Raw genomic sequence first — 18,733 nt, forward strand, 5'->3', positions numbered from 1 at the left:
GACACACTCACTCACACACACACACACACACAAACACACACACACTCAGTCACACATATACAACACACTTACATATACAGAGACCCACAGTCACACACACAAATAAATGAATAAAAGCTAGAAAGCATAATTCTTGCCTTAGATACTTTTCTTTCTTTGATGCAAGCCCTCGGCTCTTGCTGAGACCATAGAGTGTGGTTTCAGACTACAGTGTGCCAGGCAGGTAGGCTGTCCTCATGGGAAGGTGTATATTCACACAGAATCCATCTTAACCCAGGAGGCCAGGCAGATATTTCATAAAGCCCTGCTTTCTGACTATCCACAGTTGTGACATACCTTCTCAGCATCCAGCAGGTACACAGGCCAGAGACAGGTGTGGCAGGAGCTGCTGCTGGTCACTTGCTGGCAGCAGCTTTACACCCCACTTCAGAAGGAATAGGCCACTAACAACATGGGTGACCACTTGCCACTCATGTCCCCAGATAGGAGCATGTCCTAAGGGGTTCACAGCCTCTGCCCCTTTCTACCTCATGCCGAAACCCTTTTGTTTATGGTTCTTGGAGCAGGTGTGAAGATGGCGGTGCTGTCTGTAACCGCGTGGGTTTCAAGCTTGACGCTGTGCCCAGTGCTTCCTTGGGTAATTTCTGTGCCTACTGGTGTTAGGAATCTTGCTGTGACCCTCCCACCTCCTCCAAATGCCACAGAGACCTCCTAAGGCTGCAATCAATACCCAGAGGTTCATGACCCTTGCTGCTGCAGTGTCTGCTCCCTAACCTGCTTGGGGAATGTGACCTGCATGAGTCTTTCAGGAAACACCCACGTTAAATCCAAAATAGAGAGTAGGGGAGGGAGTGGGGCGGAGAAACCTTTGATCTTGAAGGAGAATTGCTAGATGTTTCCTTGGAAACAGCAACTCGCATTCTTTGTAGTTTTAAATCACAGACAATACCCCATAATAGCTGCTAATTTTTAATTAGGAGTGTTTTTGTTCCTTGAGAGTCCTTAAGGATGGGAGCAAGCATCTCCACTTTTAATTCCCCGTGAATCTCTCTTAGTTAGGGAGGGACTCAAGCACATCACACATTCATCCAGTGGAACAATTGGAAGTAGAAAATATACACTGTGTTTTCAAGAAATATATGTCAATGTAATATTTTATTTTTTCATCTTGCAAACGTCTTGACCGACATCGACGAAATGACTTCTCCGGGCAGCTTTCTGGTGTCCCTGAGGAAGGAAGCAGTTTTTGGCAAAGAAGGTCGGGAGAGCATAGGATAGGCTCCGCAGAGGAGGTGGGGTGTCATAACACCCCATCTGCCAATCCTTGTTTTTTCCCACAGGCACAAGTGCACAGGCCCACCCCACAGGCTGAGGAGAAGCGAGGAGAGTCACTCCTCACCTTCTTCAGAAATGTCATTTTGTTTCGGTCAGTTTCCCAAGTCAGGTATGATCTTGTCTTGGCCTGTACTGGTGAGATGCTTGCTCATTGCTGAGCACATTTGAAAGCTGTGCAAAAAACCCAAATGTATTTAAAATGTCAAGAGAAAAAAAAAATCTGTCGGTCAAACGGGTGACTTGTTCGTGCTGCTCCTATGAGTCACTTGGACCTCAGTCCTCCTGGGATCCCAGTACATGGTGCCTGCTTTGAGAGGTGGCACAAATTACTCCTCTGGAGGCAGAGTGAGCCACATCCATGTAGGACCTTAGATGTGATCAATGTCTCTCTCAGCCAGGAATTCTATCCCATATGGGTGTGTCCCCATCTTAAACCCTCAGGACACGGGAGCCAAGGCCACTCACAGTTCTGAAGCTTTATTGTGGCTATTTGGATTTTTTTTTTTTTTAAAGAAAATCTTCAGGCAGGTTACTGAAAGGACGCTGAGCAGCGAGAGCATCATTAGACCTTATTATTATTTATTGTACCCAGATGTTGGGAATTTCAAACGTCCCAGAGGACTCATACTACTGTCAGATACCAAAACCTTATTTTTCCTTGCAGATATTAAGTCTGAACTACTCTCATTAAAAATAAGACATTTGCATGAACAACTGGTGCGTGCATTGCAGCTCATAAGGCAGCCTTGCTCAAATATGACTTAGGATGGAAATTGGAGTCCACGGCAAGGCCTTGGCTACTGTGAGAATTTCCACTCGTAAAATAACAATAAGTGCTTGGTGTGTGCTTTATAATTTTACACTATCTCCTATTTGGAAAGGAAATTGGTGATGCATGCCTCCGGGAAGAAATGCCTCACACTAGCAAACACGCAGGGACGTGATTTTAAAGAAATCGTTGTGTTTTTTAAAACCGAAAATGAAATCTGTTTTTTAATGAAAAGGAAAACTAAGGAAAGCTGGAGTGTGAGAGCATTGCTAAATTTCCAGTCAGGGCCCGGAGCCTGCTGTCACAGTGGAGAAGGCTTTGGTTGTTGGCCACTTGGCCACAGGATAGAAAACCAAATGGAGGAGGGAGGGGCTGGTGAGCTACAGTTTGTTAGGAAAATTAGCCTTGTTAGCACCACTGGATATTAAACCAAACTATAAAGCAAATAGTGGAAATAACCAGTGACAGCATCTGAAAGGACAGCGTGGGTTCAGCGGGATAGCAGAGCGAACACTTGGGTGGAACACCAGCTTTTCTCTGGGAGGACACAGAAAATTAATGTAGGGTGTTAGAATGACGTGAGGGAGCCACTGAGAAAATGCACAGAGAAATAGACTCAGAGCTGATGAAATGGCTCAGCAGGTAAAGGTGCCGGCAACAGGGCCTGCAGACCTGAGCTCTACTCCAGGACCCACATAGTAGAAGGATAAAGCTAATTCCTACAAGTTGTCTACTGCTTACACACACACACACACACACACACACACACACACACACACACACACCCTAATTACAGAGGAATACACGGGAAACCTGCTATTGAAAGGAGGAGAATGGGTTTAGAACGTACAGGTCCACACACTGAAAGGACCTTGCTGTGGTTTGGTGTCTCGTGTTCTGAGAGCTTAGTCCCAAGGGTGCCACGAAGGCTGAAGGTCCCAGGCTCCTCGTTCGACCCCCACTCTCCAGGGACAGCAAGCATCATATTTTGTATTCATGACTTCTGCCTTGTTTTCCACAGTCCATTAAAATCTCCAGTCTTCCCTTTGTGGGTACATTTTAAAATTCTACAATGAGAAGAAAATAAATTAAGCTTTAGCTTTTCCAGAAAAACACAATATTCTCTATACAGCAATTAAAAAAAAAAGTCTAGTGGGTTGCAAAGAAAGAAAAACAAGTGCATAGACTACACATGGCAGAGTGGACCCAGCAAAATGTGTTATTAACACACCTCTACAAAAGGAGAAGATGAATTGGACATTAGTAAAGCCAGTATGGGCTTGTTGAGACCTGAGAAAGCCGAAAGCCATAACTCACAGCCACACTGTCTACCATAATCCCCAAACAAAGAAGCTGCCTAATGTACAAATGTATTGTAGAGAAAATTGGCACAAGACACTTTGCCTTTGAAGAAATGATAAATAATATAATTGTTTTTACAAAATGAAAGAAGACATAACAAATGGATATGCTGTATCAATGTTATTTTTTTTAACTCTCAATTAAAGTGAAATGTACTAGACTCTAATGTAGAGATAACATGCAAGGCAAAATATTTACATAAATGTGACCACGGCAATGACTGGCTCTCACGATGCCCTCTGACAGTGAGCACGCATGTCTGAAAAGACTCCAGGAGTCAAGGCTCAGTACAAAAGCATACAAATAAAGCCCCACTCAAAGGAACAAGAAATATGGTAAAAGTAACACAAATAGAATGTAAAATAAGAGCACACAAAAACTAACCCCAAAGCACATGTGAATTTTCTCAGCTTAAAGGAGACAAATCATTTAAATAACAACATCTGTTATTAGTGGAGTTAAAGGAAAAATAGCAGGCAGGATGAGTGTGCATGGGGACAGAGCTGTGTGCACAGGGTGTAGGGGACAGAGTTGTGTGCACAGGGTACAGGGGACAGAGCTGTGTGCACAGGGTACAGGGGACAGAGCTGTGTGTGCAGGGTGTAGGGGACAGAGCTGTGTGTGCACAGGGTACAGGGGACAGAGCTGTGTGTGCAGGGTGCAGGGGACAGAGCTGTGTGTGCAGGGTGCAGGGGACAGAGCTGTGTGTGCAGGGTGCAGGGGACAGAGCTGTGTGGGCAGGGTGCAGGGGACAGAGCTGTGTGTGCAGGGTGCAGGGGACAGAGTTGTGTGTGCAGGGTGTAGGGGACAGAGCTGTGTGCACAGGGTACAGGGGACAGAGCTGTGTGTGCAGGGTGCAGGGGACAGAGCTGTGTGGGCAGGGTGCAGGGGACAGAGCTGTGTGTGCAGGGTGCAAGGGACAGAGCTGTGCGCACAGGGTGCAGGGGACAGAGCTGTGTGTGCAGGGTGTAGGGGACAGAGCTGTGTGCACAGGGTACAGGGGACAGAGCTGTGTGTGCAGGGTGCAGGGGACAGAGCTGTGTGGGCAGGGTGCAGGGGACAGAGCTGTGTGTGCAGGGTGCAAGGGACAGAGCTGTGCGCACAGGGTGCAGGGGACAGAGCTGTGTGCACAGGGTACAGGGGACAGAGCTGTGTGTGCAGGGTGCAGGGGACAGAGCTGTGTGGGCAGGGTGCAGGGGACAGAGCTGTGTGGGCAGGGTGCAAGGGACAGAGCTGTGCGCACAGGGTGCAGGGGACAGAGTTGTGTGGGCAGGGTGCAGGGGAAAGAACTGAATGCAGTGCCCAAGTGACATAGATGTGTGTGTGTAGTTTTCAGGTGACAAAGCTGTGTGTGTAATGTTGAGGGGGCAGAACTGTCTACTCATAAACCTTCCACATATTACTGTGCTGTGACAACCACATTTCTCTCACTTCTCCACTGCTAGAAGTTGATCTCCAAAGAAAGCGGTTACAGAATGATTAAACGGGATGAAGACAGTTAGCTCAAGGGTAGTGTTTGCCTAGCAGACATGAGGCCCCAGCTCTATCTCCTGCACTTGAAAACTACGATAAGGAATCAAAGACATGAGCTGTATCACAAAGGAAAAATGAGAACAGAAGTGGGTGAGTAGGCTTTGCGTCAGTGGCAAGGAGACATATGATCCTTAACTATGAAAGCTGAAAGGCCAGTGCTCAGCAAGCGTGTGGATGAGACGAACCAGACGCCAGGTAACAGATGCCCACACAACCCACTGCCACCACAGAGACACAAGTTAAAGTCAGCATCCTTTGGCCCTCTGTGTGTGTGTGTATGCGCGCACGTGCTCGCGCGTGCGCACGTACGCGCACACACACATGCATGTGTGTGGGAGGGAGGAAGAGAGAGGGAGGGAGGGAAAGAGGGAGGGAGAGAGAGGGAAAGGGAGGAAGGGGGAGAGAGATAGATCAGGGTGCAAGAGCAGTGCTCAGGACTAGTAGGAGTTGGCAGATCTCACTTAAGTGAGAGAACAGAGAGGCATGCACATTTTATTTTTAAGAACCTATATTCCCAGTGAGGTTCTGTTGGACTCTGCCTCTTAGATGCTGCAAGCAGAGCACAGACACCCATTCTTACACGGAGACCCTGAGTCTTAGCAGCCAGTGCATGAATGTAAACTTCAAGTGCCACCCCCAGGAACTTCACATGAAAACCAGAGTCTTATGTTTGCTTAAGCGTTTTCTTCGCTGCTGTGCTTGACCACAGACCTGCCCTACACCAAACAGATTCATTTTCCACTTGCAGAAAAAAACGCTCCTGTGACTTTAGTCTTCCAAACATAAGCCCTTGGAGCCAAGCTCCACTGGGGAAATGTATTTGTATAACATGATTAAAAGTAAGGCTTGGGCAGACCACGCAGTCCTTAGTGATCTCCTGCCTCAGCACACACCTCGCTGTGACCTTCCCTGCTACAGGGGGGTCTCCTCATAAATTCATCTTCCTGTGAGTCCCAAATGGGAACTTTCACTACAGGGACATTTTAAACATGTGGATGCACCAATTGTTTACATTGCAAGCCAGGACCGTGAGTACATGTTTAAGGAAATAGTATTTGGGCTCATTTGCTATTCAAGCTTCCTTTCTATCTGTCTGTCTGTCTGTCTGTCTGTCTGTCTGTCTGTCTTTGGTTCTTTCTCTCTTCTCCTCCTCCTCTTCTTCCTTCTTCTTCTTTTACTCAGGGACACAGTCTTTGTACTGTGGTATGACTTTATTTTTCAAAACTCACTTAAGAAGATTCCATCACATAAGTGAATAACTCCGGGGCAGAACCATACAAAATTTAACTTTCCATGAACTGTGCCCTTAGAACAGTACCCACATGTGGAATACAAAGCTCTGTGGGCTTGTAGCTTTTTTCTTTTTTTCTTTTTCCTTTTCTTTTGGTGTTGTTATGTGGAGCACATGTAAATTTTGGAAACTGACCAATAAGAAGGAGTGATTTTTCTGGTGGGGGTGGGTGGGTCAAAGGCTCCATCTGAGCATCCTGGCAATGAAGAAGCTTCTATAATAGTTCCAAAGACCGTGACCAAGGAGGAAACCGCAGGGTAGAATGTGTTGTTGTTCAGCAGTGGTCACCTACGGGAAGCTTCTCCATGTATGGGAAATTCAGGATGATTTAGTGCAAAAGCGACTCAGTCCCCGGCCCTAGAGAATGGATGACGCAAGCTCAAGGTTAAGTGCATCCTAAGGAGGGATGTGGACGATAAACGACGGGCCTCTGCTGGGATTGCTGCAGTCTGCTTCATCCGGAAAGAAGGGAGCCACATGTGCATTGTGTCACGTGGCAAGCTACATTCCCTTTACCCACATTTACCCCCTCTTTAAGAGATTGGTTTTATTTTAGAATTAAGTAGTAAATTACATTGTCTGAGCACCAGGCATACCTGGTGAAGATTCAGGGTAGCAAAAAAGATGAAAGCCTCCAAGGAAAAGAGGAGAGAAAAATATAACCCTTGATTTTAAAAGCCAGTGTAAAGTGCTGAAAGGAGTCAATGGTTAAGAGCACTCTCGCTACTCTTAGAGTGTGAGCTCAATTCCTAGCTGGCTCACACTGCTTGAAACTCCAGCTCCAGGGGGGTCTGGCGCCCCCTTCTGGCCTCTGTGGGAACCTGCACCCACGCACACATATCTACACGTAAAGGCGCTTATATACGGTCTTAATTTTCTAACGAGCAAGGAAACTTACAAAAGAAGTCATTTAATTTGGGGCTCACAGCTGTAGACAGGCTAGAGCCTGTAGACGTGGCAGCAGGAGCAGTAGCTGAGAACTCCTATCTCAATCCATAAGCAGAGGAGGCAAAGCAATGATGTAACTGGGCGTGGCGTGGGTTGTGCGTTTTTTGAAACCTCAAAGCCCACCCCCCACCCCCCAGTGGCAACACCTCCACCAACAAGGCCACACTTCCTACTTCCTCTCAAACCGTTCCACCAACTGGGGGCCAAGCACTCAAAATACATGAGCCTAGATGGAAGCCATTCTCATTCAAACCACCCCATATGCACATCAATAAAAATAAAATAAGTCTCTTACAGAGGAGGTAAGAATAGGGATTTTTAGCTTGCAGGGTCACACAGTGCACAAGTGGTTCCCTTCTCAAACCTTCACAGTTACATGTGACTTTGTAGCGGCCCCACTCCAACAAGGCTGAGAGTGTGTTTACAGGACTATGCTCTGCTCACGTGTGACCTCTGTGCTCACTGGGACAGCCATGTCCACGCTCTGTGGAGGGTCGCGAGTAGAGTTAGCCCAGCCATCCTGGCTGAAGCCGGTGTGTGCATGGGCTCCCATCAGAAGGACTGTCTGGATGGTGACTCTTCCAGACCAAGCAATGACAAACATCAACCTTGGCTCCTAAGATTCCTAACATCTGTCTCCATGGCAACTGCCTTGGTCATCTAGCCACTGATGTCTGATGTATGCAGTCAGTACTTGCTGCATCCCAGCTATGAGGCAGCCACTCTCCAAGCCAGAGCAAGCCATGTGGGTTCGCGTCCATATCACCCCATGCTCATTTGGAAGGGTGTCCCACCTGTGTTTAGAATGGCTTTTCTGTGTCTATGCCACCACAGTTATCCTTATAGTACCTTTTGTAGCTCCTCCTTAATCTTAGAGGGCGGATTAGTCAAGGGCTAATCCACTGGGATTAGTCTACATGGATTGCTGCTATGTGGACAGATACATACAACATGCACGCATACATACAAGGGCAACGACATGAGCATACAGACATATGCATATGTAAAGATGATATGAACATATAATGGGAGGGCATCGAGAGAATTCCGTGACACAGTTGTGGATTCTGAGAAGCCCCCCAACAGGCCACCTGCTATCTAGAGAGACAGGCAACCACAGTGTGGCTCAGCTGGAGACTAAAGGCCTAATGAGCAGAGAAATAGGCAGAGCAGCACTCAATATGAGGCTGGGGCCTGGGAACCAGGCAGTGGGATGGAAGGGATTGTAGGGGGTGCTGCGATTCCTGGAGTCGGAGGTCAGGAGAAGCTGGGCTTCTGTGTTCAAGATGCCTCGCTCCTTTGCTCCTTCACTCTATCCAGACCCACTGGGATGGAACTCTCCTTATATCATGAGGGTGAAACCTCCCACGTCCACTTGCTGATTAAAGTGCCAGTTTCTCACAAACACTCCCAGAATTCTTTTCCAGCTCCTCCAACCTAGCAGAACTGGTATTTGGAACTGGCCATCATAGAGAAGTCCCTTGCCAAGGGGTCTTTTCCCTTCAGCCACATCGCCCACTGCGCTGACCACCGCGCATCCCTGTCCACCCGTTGTCATGTCTTCCGGTCACTATGCTCCCTTTAACATGAAGACTTCATATGTTCTGTTCCCTCTGTTGGGGACACTGGCCCCTCCAGACCCACACTAGCTACTCACCACCCTTTGAATATGAAGTTTGGCTCCTTCACCTCACAGAGTATAACTTAACTTTGCAGGATGAGGACCAGGCTTGCATCTTTGCCCCCTCACACTCCCGGTTTTCACATATTCCCGGTGTGATGCTAGAACCTACAGTCCTCTTGGGGATGGGCTTCTGGGTGTAACTGGGGGATTGAGTTGTGAAGCCCCGCCCACCACGGAGAGCACCGTTCCCTGGCTGGGATCCTGGACCATACAGAGAAAGCAGCGGAGCGCTAATGTGCATTTGTTGCTTCCCCTCTTGACTGCTGAAGTGATGTCGCTAGCTGTTTCGAGTTCCTGATGCCTTGACTTCCCACCACGACACACTGTACCTTGAGCTAAAATAAGTTCTTTCTTCTTTAATTTGCTTTTGTCTGCTGCTTTCACTGCATCTGGGGTTGGCGGGAGGGGGTGGGGGGTGGGGCGGGGGGAAGGCTAAGACACTAGCATCTAGAATTGGGCTCAAAAGGACCTGTTACATAAACGATCAGTGTGATTTCTGCTGCAGATAAGAGGAAACAAGTGTCAGAAAGGTCGCACGGCTCCCTTGACACCATGTTACAAAACCGTGAGAGTCGGTGTGAACTTGACACTCACCTGACTGCAAACTCACGTTCCCCGTATGGCATACCCTGGTACAGGCCTCCACCCCTTCTGGAACCTGAGCTCCACCCAGCCCCAGCACAGCTGTCAGCCCAGGCAGTAGACACCACCCTGGGGCAAGCCAGGCCCCTCCCATTCTGTGCTCTCCTGGCTACTATGCAAAGGCAGCTGTGTCCACAACTGCTCTTCTTCCAGAGACGGTTGGAGAATGGGCTCGCGTCCTTTTGTTTCCTCAAACCCCTCCAGCCTTTCATTTCATCATCTAAAGCAGTTTCTACCTCAGAGGAGGCCATGAAAGACCCCGATGCTCCCAGGGTCAGCAGCTGGTGAACCGCCTGCCTTTGTGGGTGCGGTGGTCACCCTCCTCTCGGAGGCCCAGCTCATCCTTGCTCCTGAGGCACCGAGGGAGGACGTGATTAATGTGCTGCCACCGTGATAGATGATAAACACAATGGAGCTTGAAGGAAATTAATGGTATTTTGAATCTTTAATAATGGTACATAACTATCGAAAAGAGACATCTCCATCACAAATGTGAATCTCCTTAAAAAGCCGGTGGCACTTTGCTGACAACGGAGGGGGAAACCTTGAGTGTGAGGGGGATTAGTAGAACGAAACGTGGTGAGTCAAAATGATTACATTGTTATAATGGAAGGACCGTGGGCATGGCTTTGAGTTTGGGTTTCCTTTAATGTCCTGGCAGTATGCGTGCAAGGAATTCTATCTTAAATGGAACACAAAATTGAATTTGGTTCTCTTTAAAATGTCTGCATGTTTTTCACGAGCATGTAAAGATTGGGTTAATTTATGCCCTTTCCCCCCACCTCTGGCAACAAAGGAGCCCCTATTTCACCCTGCAAGTGTGAGCTACATGCAGGGCCATTGTTACTGAGGTTCTGTCCATTAGGGGTTTGGGAAAATGCACATTCACCCCAGGAGGAAGGGTCAGAGGGTAGGAGGAGAGTGCCTTCTGGAACAATGGCTCATTGTGGTACCCAGAGTTGAGCTAAATCTTCTACAACTTCGGGAAAACTCCGAGCAGCATGGCTGGGGACACCCTGAGTTAAAGGCTATAGCAGTCAGGCACGAAGACAAATTCAGGGTGAATCTCCGAGGCTTTCCCACATGGCGGCGTTTGCGGTCTAGAAAAAAAATCATCCTGACAGGCTGCAAATGTCCACCAAATCTCAACCTTCCCACATCCTCAAAGCCTCTGCCACTAATTAAGTGGGAATCGTACCTGAGGTTATCAGTGGACACCCCATCGAGTCTATGATGCATGGCAGTGGGCCTCGCAAGGAGTCTCTAATTTCCGTGGGCGAGTCTTGTCCAGATGTCTTGCATTAGGGCTCTGAAATCCCAGAAGCTTCTATGGGAGAATTTCAGAATCAAAGCCTGGACCTGAGTTTCCAATTTGTTCCCGCGTCAGAAGAAAATGATGTCACTGTCTGATATGCTAAGAGCATCTTGCTTGTACTTAGTTGAGTTACAAGAGAGGCTGAGAGTACACCTCATTGTAGGAGGCTCTCCTCTCAACAGACCACAAGCCAGGCCTCTGGAGGCCTGTCCACTTCTGACCTCTATTCAGTTGAGAATGGTGGGATTTTATTTTATTTTATTTTGAGATGGGATTTCAGATAGCCCAGGCTGCCCTTGGACTCAGTGTAGCAGGGGTAACTTCGAGCTTCTGAGCTTCCTGATGCAATTATAGGGCTTATGATACTATGTCTGGGCCACACAGGCCTAGGGATCAAGCCCAGGACTGTGTGTGCTAGACAGACACCCTCCCCAACTGAGAAATTTTTATGTGACCCCCGTCAGATAACCATACAAGTCAAACGTTTCCTGGCAATGCATTATAAAGAAATTTTAAATTTAAATTTAAAGTAATTATTTGGTCCACATACAAATTCACATGAATGTTCTTATTTGCTGTTACATAAAGAATTAAATGCTGGCTCAATCTTAGATACTATGGAGCCCCCCCACCCCCACCCCCAGAAAAAAACCAAAGATACCAAGGGACACAGAGAACTGCCCACAATTTTCAGAGTTGGTCATAACTTCGATTTTATCATTGTTAACATCGATAACATAACTACATGTCAAAGCCCTGTCAGAAATTGCTAGAAAGTCTATCCTAATCCTATGTCAAAACTCATTGACCGATTCCTCATGAACCTCAAGGCAGGAACGCAAACAGTAGTGCTTAAAACCAAACATTCCAACACAGTGGCTCTCAGCCGTCCCAGCGCTGTGACACTTTAACACAGTCCCTCATGTTGTGGTGACCCCAACCATAAAATTATTCTGGTTGCTACTTCATAACTGTAATTTTGCTACTGTTATGAATCATAGTGTCGATATCTGATATGCAGGATATCTGATATGTGACCCCCAAAGGGGTTGCAACTCACAACTGCAAATCTAACATAACACAGTCTAAAGTTACACTGACCTGATACTTACATGCTGAGGAACAGCAGTGAGAAATAGCAACTCTCTATTCTCCATAATGAAACCATTATGTTTCTACAAAAGCAGAAAACGTCAAACAGTAATGAGGCTGCAGTTCCGAGTGTACAGTAGTCTCACGAGGGAATGACAGCACACCCAACCAAAAAGCTCAGTGGGATGTGAGCTCAGAACCAAGTGTTCTGGGAAGCCGCACGATGCAACCCAGGCAAGCATGCCAGAAAACACCTCAGTTTCATTTCACATTTGGATTTGAATTAATTTTGGTTCAGAAGCCTCCCAATATCCACCAGACATTTTCTAGAATTGAAAAGAAAGAAACGCTGGAAATCACCAGGAGGCCCACCCACCCCCATGCCACACAGTGAGGGCAGCAGAGGACATCTAGAGGCGTGCCTACCTCCACAGCAGGCAATGCAGGTGAGCAAAGGGTGTGGAGCGGCCTGCCTTCCTAGGGAGAGCCACTATGATATGCAAATATGTGGTAGACAGATGGGAGAAAAAGAGAAGTGAAGAGTTTGAGCATCATGGGGAGAGAGAGAGAGGAATAGGCTGTTGTGAGTGGCCTGTTTGCCATCTGAGGCCTTGGTGAAGTCCTAGGCTGCGCGGCTGCTAAGGCTGTGCAGTAGCAGGGGTCTGTGTCAATGTCTGTGACTCATGTCACTACTACAGACCATGCAGATGTCCCTGGTAGGGACTCCTGCCTGGAACCATGTTGATGTGCAAGGTCTTTGCAGAGGTGGCCCCACCCCTCACTGAGTGTGGCGCTCTGGGGAGCTGGCCCTACCTCTCACTGGCTATAGCACCCAGGAGAGAGGGCCCTGTACCTCACCTGGGCAGCAGAGAAGAGCAGACCCTGCAGACATGAGAGCAGCAGAGCTGGTCCTACCCTTTGCTGGCTGAAGCATTGGGTGAGCCAGCTAGGGTAGTGCTGGAAAGCTTGCCCTGCTGGTTTGGGTGCGGGCTGACCAATTCAACTTCCACCCAGGCCCAGATCCAGGGCTTTGAGCTGGCCCACCCCTAACATCTATCTCATCCGTGAGCTGCTAGAGCGTGTGAAAGGGCCAGTCAGGCAGATCCAGGACTAAAGACCTAGCCTTCCCCCATTGATCACTAATTGAGAAAATGCTTTATAGGTGGATCCATGGAGGCATTTTCTCAACTGAGACTCCTTTCTCTCTGAGGACACTAGCTTGTGTCAAACTGACGCACAAAGCCAGCTAGTAAGACTGACCCCTTGTCAACTTGACACACAGATGCACCACTAAGGCACAGCCTTTCCTTTCTTATCCATCCCCAAGATCTCACATTAAAAACATAAATAACTTTAAAAAGTCCCACAGTCCTTACAAATTCGAACACATTAAAAATTTCCATCCCTTTAAAACGGCCAATCTCTTTTAAAATGCAAAGTCTCTTAACCGTGGCCTCCAGGAAAATACTTTCTTACTTCAAGAGGGAAAACTCAGGGCACAATTGAAATTAAATCAAACAAAATCAACGTCCAACCGTCCAATGTCTGAGGTCCGTCCACTCACGATCCTCTGGACTCCTTCAGAGGGCTTGGGTCACTTCTCCAGCTCCGCCCTTTGTAGCGCACAGCTTGTCTTCTATGCCCCGGCTGGTTTCACTCTCCACTGCTTGTGTCCTTGGTGGTCATCCCATGGTCCTGGCATCTCCAAAATGCTAGAGTCTTTCACCAGTAGCCTCTCCCAGACTCCTCTCTTCATGGTGCCAAGCCTTAGCTTCTTTGCATAACCCCTTCAATCCTGGGCCTTCAACCTCCACAGAGGCTGCACCTTTACCAATGGCATCTCCTGGCTTCTTACAGTGCCAAGCCTCAGCTGCTCTCCATGACCCCTTCATGCCTGCAAAACCAGTGCCACCTGGGTGACTCTTACACATTACCAAGGCTAGCTGTCAGTGCAAGGTTCAACCTTGGTTGGCTCTGGAACACAGCTTCTGTGTGCCCTCAGGAAACACTTTCTAGAAGATTCCACCTCAGTGATGCTGGTCTCTTCGTAAGCACCACTAAGTTCTTAGCCCCAGATGATCAGCACCAATTGTCCCAGTAATGTAAAGTTTTCACTGCAGTAGTTCTGGTATCTTGTTAATCACAGCTGAATTCTTCAGCTTCAGCAAACCAGAACCACAGACTCTTAAATGAAAATAGCAAACGGCCCTTCTAGGGTCTTCACCCTTCCCTCGGAAATGTCCCAAGCCAGGCCTCCATCTTCTGCACTGCTCTCAACATCCTTATCTTCCAAGCTCCTAAAAAAAACTTCCCACTGATCATTAACACCCAAAGGCTCTTCTAGCCCAAAGTTCCAAAGTCCTCCACAGAGCATGGTCAGCGCTGCCACAGCAACACCCCACTACACTGGTACCAATTTGTCTTGGAGTTTTTATGCTATAACAAAACACCATGACCAAAAAGCAAATTGGGGAAGGAAAGGGCTTATTTGGTTTACATGTCAACATCACAGTCTATCATTGGAGGAAGTCAGGGCAGGAACCTGGAGTCAGGAGCTAATTCAGAGGCCATGGAGGGGTGCTGCTTACTGGCTTGCTTCCATGGCTTGCTCAGCCTGCTTTCTTATAGAACCCAGGACCACCAGCCCAGGGATGGCACCACACACCAAGGGCGGACCCTCCCCCACTGATCACTAATTGAGAAAATGCTGCATCTTGTGGCTTTACTTCCTCAACTGAGGCTCTTTCCTCTCTGATGACTCTAGCTTGTGTCGAGTTAACACACAAAACCAGCCAGTACAAGAGGATGGTGGTGAGGAAGGTGTGGTGTGCTAAGCAGCTCACAGCATGGAGGCCAGGAAGCAGAGCAGAGAGAGCAGCAGGAAGAGGTCAGAGCGAGACACAGTTCCCAAGCACGCTGATTTCTGAAGCAGGTGGGTAACTTCCATGTATCCTTTCAGCCAGCGTTTATGGGGCTTTTCCTTGACTCTTCTGACAGCTACAAAGGAAATTGCAAGACATGAGTATTCTCAAAGGGGCCAGGCTACATCTTGAGCTGGCTGCAGAACTTACAATGTAGTCACCCAGTAGCAGTGGTTTTGAAAGTGTGTGGGGTGGTCCTCCCAAGTTTGTCCCCTATTCAACAGAACTCACAGATACAGGGGGAGTTTAAGTCGAGATATGGCAGGTGCTTTAAAAGAGCCACAGCCACTGTGTGGGAGTCTGCATGTTCAGCAGCATGTAGCTTTCCAGCTGGTCTTGATGCCGTAAGTAAATTGGTGGATGAAGCTGGGCAGCTGGGAAACTGCCAGCCTTCTTCCGGAGTCTCCACAGAAAGTCAAGCCCCCAGTCCCACCCCTGGACTACCAACCTCCCTTTACCAACATGGGAAATGAGAAGATTTTCATAAGGTTCTTCACTGACTGTGAGACTTGAAGTCACTGCCAGAAACAAAGGTGCAGACTGAAGTGCAGTGGATAAAATATTTATCCCAGAGCTTATCCAGAGGGATGCCTTGCCTGATGACCCAGGGGTTATAAGAAAGCTTAACCTAAGCTGGGCATGGTGGCGCACGCCTTTAATCCCAGCACTCGGGAAGCAGAGGCAGACAGATCGCTGTGAGTTCAAGGCCAGCCTGGTCTACAAAGCAAGTCCAGGACAGCCAAGGCTAACACAGAAAGACCCTATCTCAAAAAACCAAAAAAAAAAAAAAAAAAAAAAAAAGAAGGCTTAACCTAACCAGTGGCATAATGAAGGCTGATCTAACACAGGGACATAAGGGGGCCTTATGTGACCCAGGGGAGGAAGGAACCCTTTCCTTACACAGGGGCATAAGGAGGATTTGCCCAACCACAAGTCATGCACAGCTTGGTGGAAGGGCTGGGTGACTTTGCACTGACATCTGGATCTCTGCCCTTCTCCGATGGGAAGGGCTGTAGGCTCGATTTTCTTAACAGTTATACTTTATTAAGAACTGATTAACAGAGCATACCTCACTTACAACCCAACTGACCGAAAAAAATAGGAAAAAGAGGTTAAAGAACACAATAAACCTTAAAGATATCCGTTCTGAGGAACGACTCGCCTGGTGTTGTCAGCAGGACCTCAGCAAACCCGCAATTCAACCAAGGTTGCTGCTGGAACCTGGAACAGCCGGAGTCCCCAGCCTTGAAGCCTTCCCTGGAGCAGTTCTCTCTCAGGGCATCTCTTGATGAACAGCCAAAACAATCCCAAGTCCTCTCTCTCAAGCCTCTTGTTTTGGGCTCATATATGTATCTCCTCCCAGAGTCTCTACCAGGATGATGTTTTCAGCTGGCAACATCCAAGCTCCCCCACCAAGTGGTTCGACTTCTAAGGGGATAAACATCCTGCTCTCTCTCTCTAGTCTGTTCCCAGTCCCACTCTTGGGATCAACACAGAAACATGGTTATCTCTCCTACGAAGGGCCTTTGTAAATGTTTTGTTCTGAATTCACTCTTCAGTATTGGGCATCCCCTCACCAGTGCAATGGCCCTGGCAGACAGATCCTGCTCAGAAGGTCATTGCTGACTTATTGATCCCTCAGATTCACTTAGCTTGTCCCACATCCTATCCCCAGGCCATCACCTGTCAAGCCGAAGGAGGGTAAAGCAGCAAATCCAAAGAAAGGCCCGCTCAGCAGGGCTGAGCACACGCCATGCAGGGTCAGGTGCTCCATGCAGCTGCCCCCATCCTCCCCTGTGTCTCCACTGACCTCAGCTCCAGTCCCCACTGTGTGCTGAGCGAGGATGGACCCTCAAGCTCCCTTTGACATCTGGATTTTCTTAATAAAGGTGCCATTGCAAGAAAACGACAAACACAGGTTATCTGCACTATGTGCTTTGGCTGCATTAAATTAACCACTGTAAGAGCCTTTGCACATATTTTAATTTTATCATCTATCTATCTATCTATCTATCTATTATCTATCTACATCTATCCATCCATCTATCTACCTACCTACCTACTTCTCTATCTATCTATATACATATCTGTCTATTTAATGTGATAGGTGTTTTGTCTGAGTGCCGCTTGTGTGACTAGTGCATGAGAGGCTGAAAGAGGGTGTCAGATCCCCAGGATATATATATATATATATATATATATATATATATATATATATATATATATATGTGTGTGTGTGTGTGTGTGTGTGTGTGTGTGTGTGTGTGTGTGTGTTACACACACACACACACACACACACACACACACACACATATATATATTTGTGAGCCACCATGTGGAGGCTGGGATTTGAACCTGAGACTTCTTGAAGAACAGCCAATGATCTTAATCACAGAACCATCTCTTCAGGCCCCCCAAAAGATGCACATTTTAAGATGCATAGGTTGGGGCTGGAAGAAGTCCACCTCACTGGCCCGGAGCCATAGTTAATAAAACGGAAATGGGATTTGAATGTAGCTGCCGCCAGTGGTTCCCTACTCCGAGTCGCCTTTCTTTCTTATGTGGATGATGTGTGCTGCTGTGGCCGATTGATCTAAACTAATTGTGCCTGTGCACATTGGACCTCATTGTTTTAAAACTCAAAATTTGCTTTACACATCCGTGCGGGGTTCCCTTCTGTGAAAGGAGGGGTAGCGAGCTTTCCATTTGACAGGGTGTAAATGCAGTCAGACAAAAATCACATCATTTCCCTTAAGCTTGACCCAGGAAGGCAGCCTCATTACAGAGAGAGACAGAGAAGGGGAGAAAGAGACAGAGACACAGAGAGACAGAGAGAGAGAGTAAGTAAAGGAAGGCAGAGAGCCCGAGCCCCCTTTCTTTGCCACCCTCCTCCCCAGTACCCGCTACCTTTCCCTTGCTGTTCTCACTGCTTGCCCTGATAGGGATTTTCCCCAGATGTTCTTAATTTTGGTGGTTTTCCATAGCCGGTGAGCCCTTCTGTACTGTAAATATTTGACTTCAATCTTTTCCATATTCACAGAACTTTATGGCGGTCACTTCAAACACTGGTGCAGAATTGTCTCTGCCCCTTAAGGTTGTTTTGCGAATTAAGAGTCCAGTAGTCGATATCTTTGTGGCTCCAGATTGTCAGTCCCCCCCCCCCCCAGATTTTGAAGTCTAAAAGAACACAGAATTATTCAGGCCGCACACGTACGTATACAGAGTGTCCGTAGAACAGATAGAGGGGCCTCTTTGGCATAAATTCTTCCCAGTTATCAATCATAACTTCTCCATTTGGAGATATACCATTGCCATTTTTAATTTGCTGTGTGAACGTGTGCGTATGCATGTGTGTGAGTGCCTGGCGCACGCATGTCCATCTTTGAAAGCTCTCTGCCAGCTGGCTGTCTTCAGGGGCATCACATCAACACTGAGAGTGCTTGGCGTACACTTCCTGCATACATGAAATAATACTGTAGACTACTGTAGACACTCTGGCCCCTGCAGCTGCTTCCTCTGTGGCCTTCCTGTGGCCTCTCCAGCCAGCCGGTCCCTGGATCTCTGCTTCTCACCCAGCTCTGCCTCCCTTTGGGCCACTTTAAATTAATAGGTACTAATAACCTTGTTAATGTTACTACATCATGTTAATCAGCAATAAATCAATTTTGTGTCATCTCAGGACATATTCATAGAGTGAATCTGACTTTTAAAATATTACCTTCGTTTGAAGTCACGCAGTTTTGATTTTTTTTTTAGTTGGGGGCTATACAAGATAACTAAATAATGCTTTAAATTAGATTTACTTATTTTTACCTCATCTGTATGACTGTTTTGCCTACAT

The 18,733-nt window shown here is 47.5% G+C and overlaps 1 long non-coding RNA gene across 1 annotated transcript; it reads right to left on the reverse strand.

The window, feature by feature from the left end:
• Positions 1–2,851: 2,851 nt before the first annotated feature.
• On the reverse strand, positions 2,852–13,853 carry LOC311595950. Its single transcript, XR_014778631.1, has 3 exons — positions 13,507–13,853; positions 10,763–10,891; positions 2,852–3,171 (listed from the first exon to the last, which is right to left on the reverse strand). It is a non-coding gene; the product is annotated as an uncharacterized lncRNA (long non-coding RNA).
• Between the last annotated feature and the right edge of the window lie 4,880 nt (positions 13,854–18,733).

This window comes from Acomys minous (assembly GCF_964271855.1).
Source record: "Acomys minous genome assembly, chromosome: 4".
Lineage (NCBI taxonomy): Eukaryota > Metazoa > Chordata > Mammalia > Rodentia > Muridae > Acomys > Acomys minous.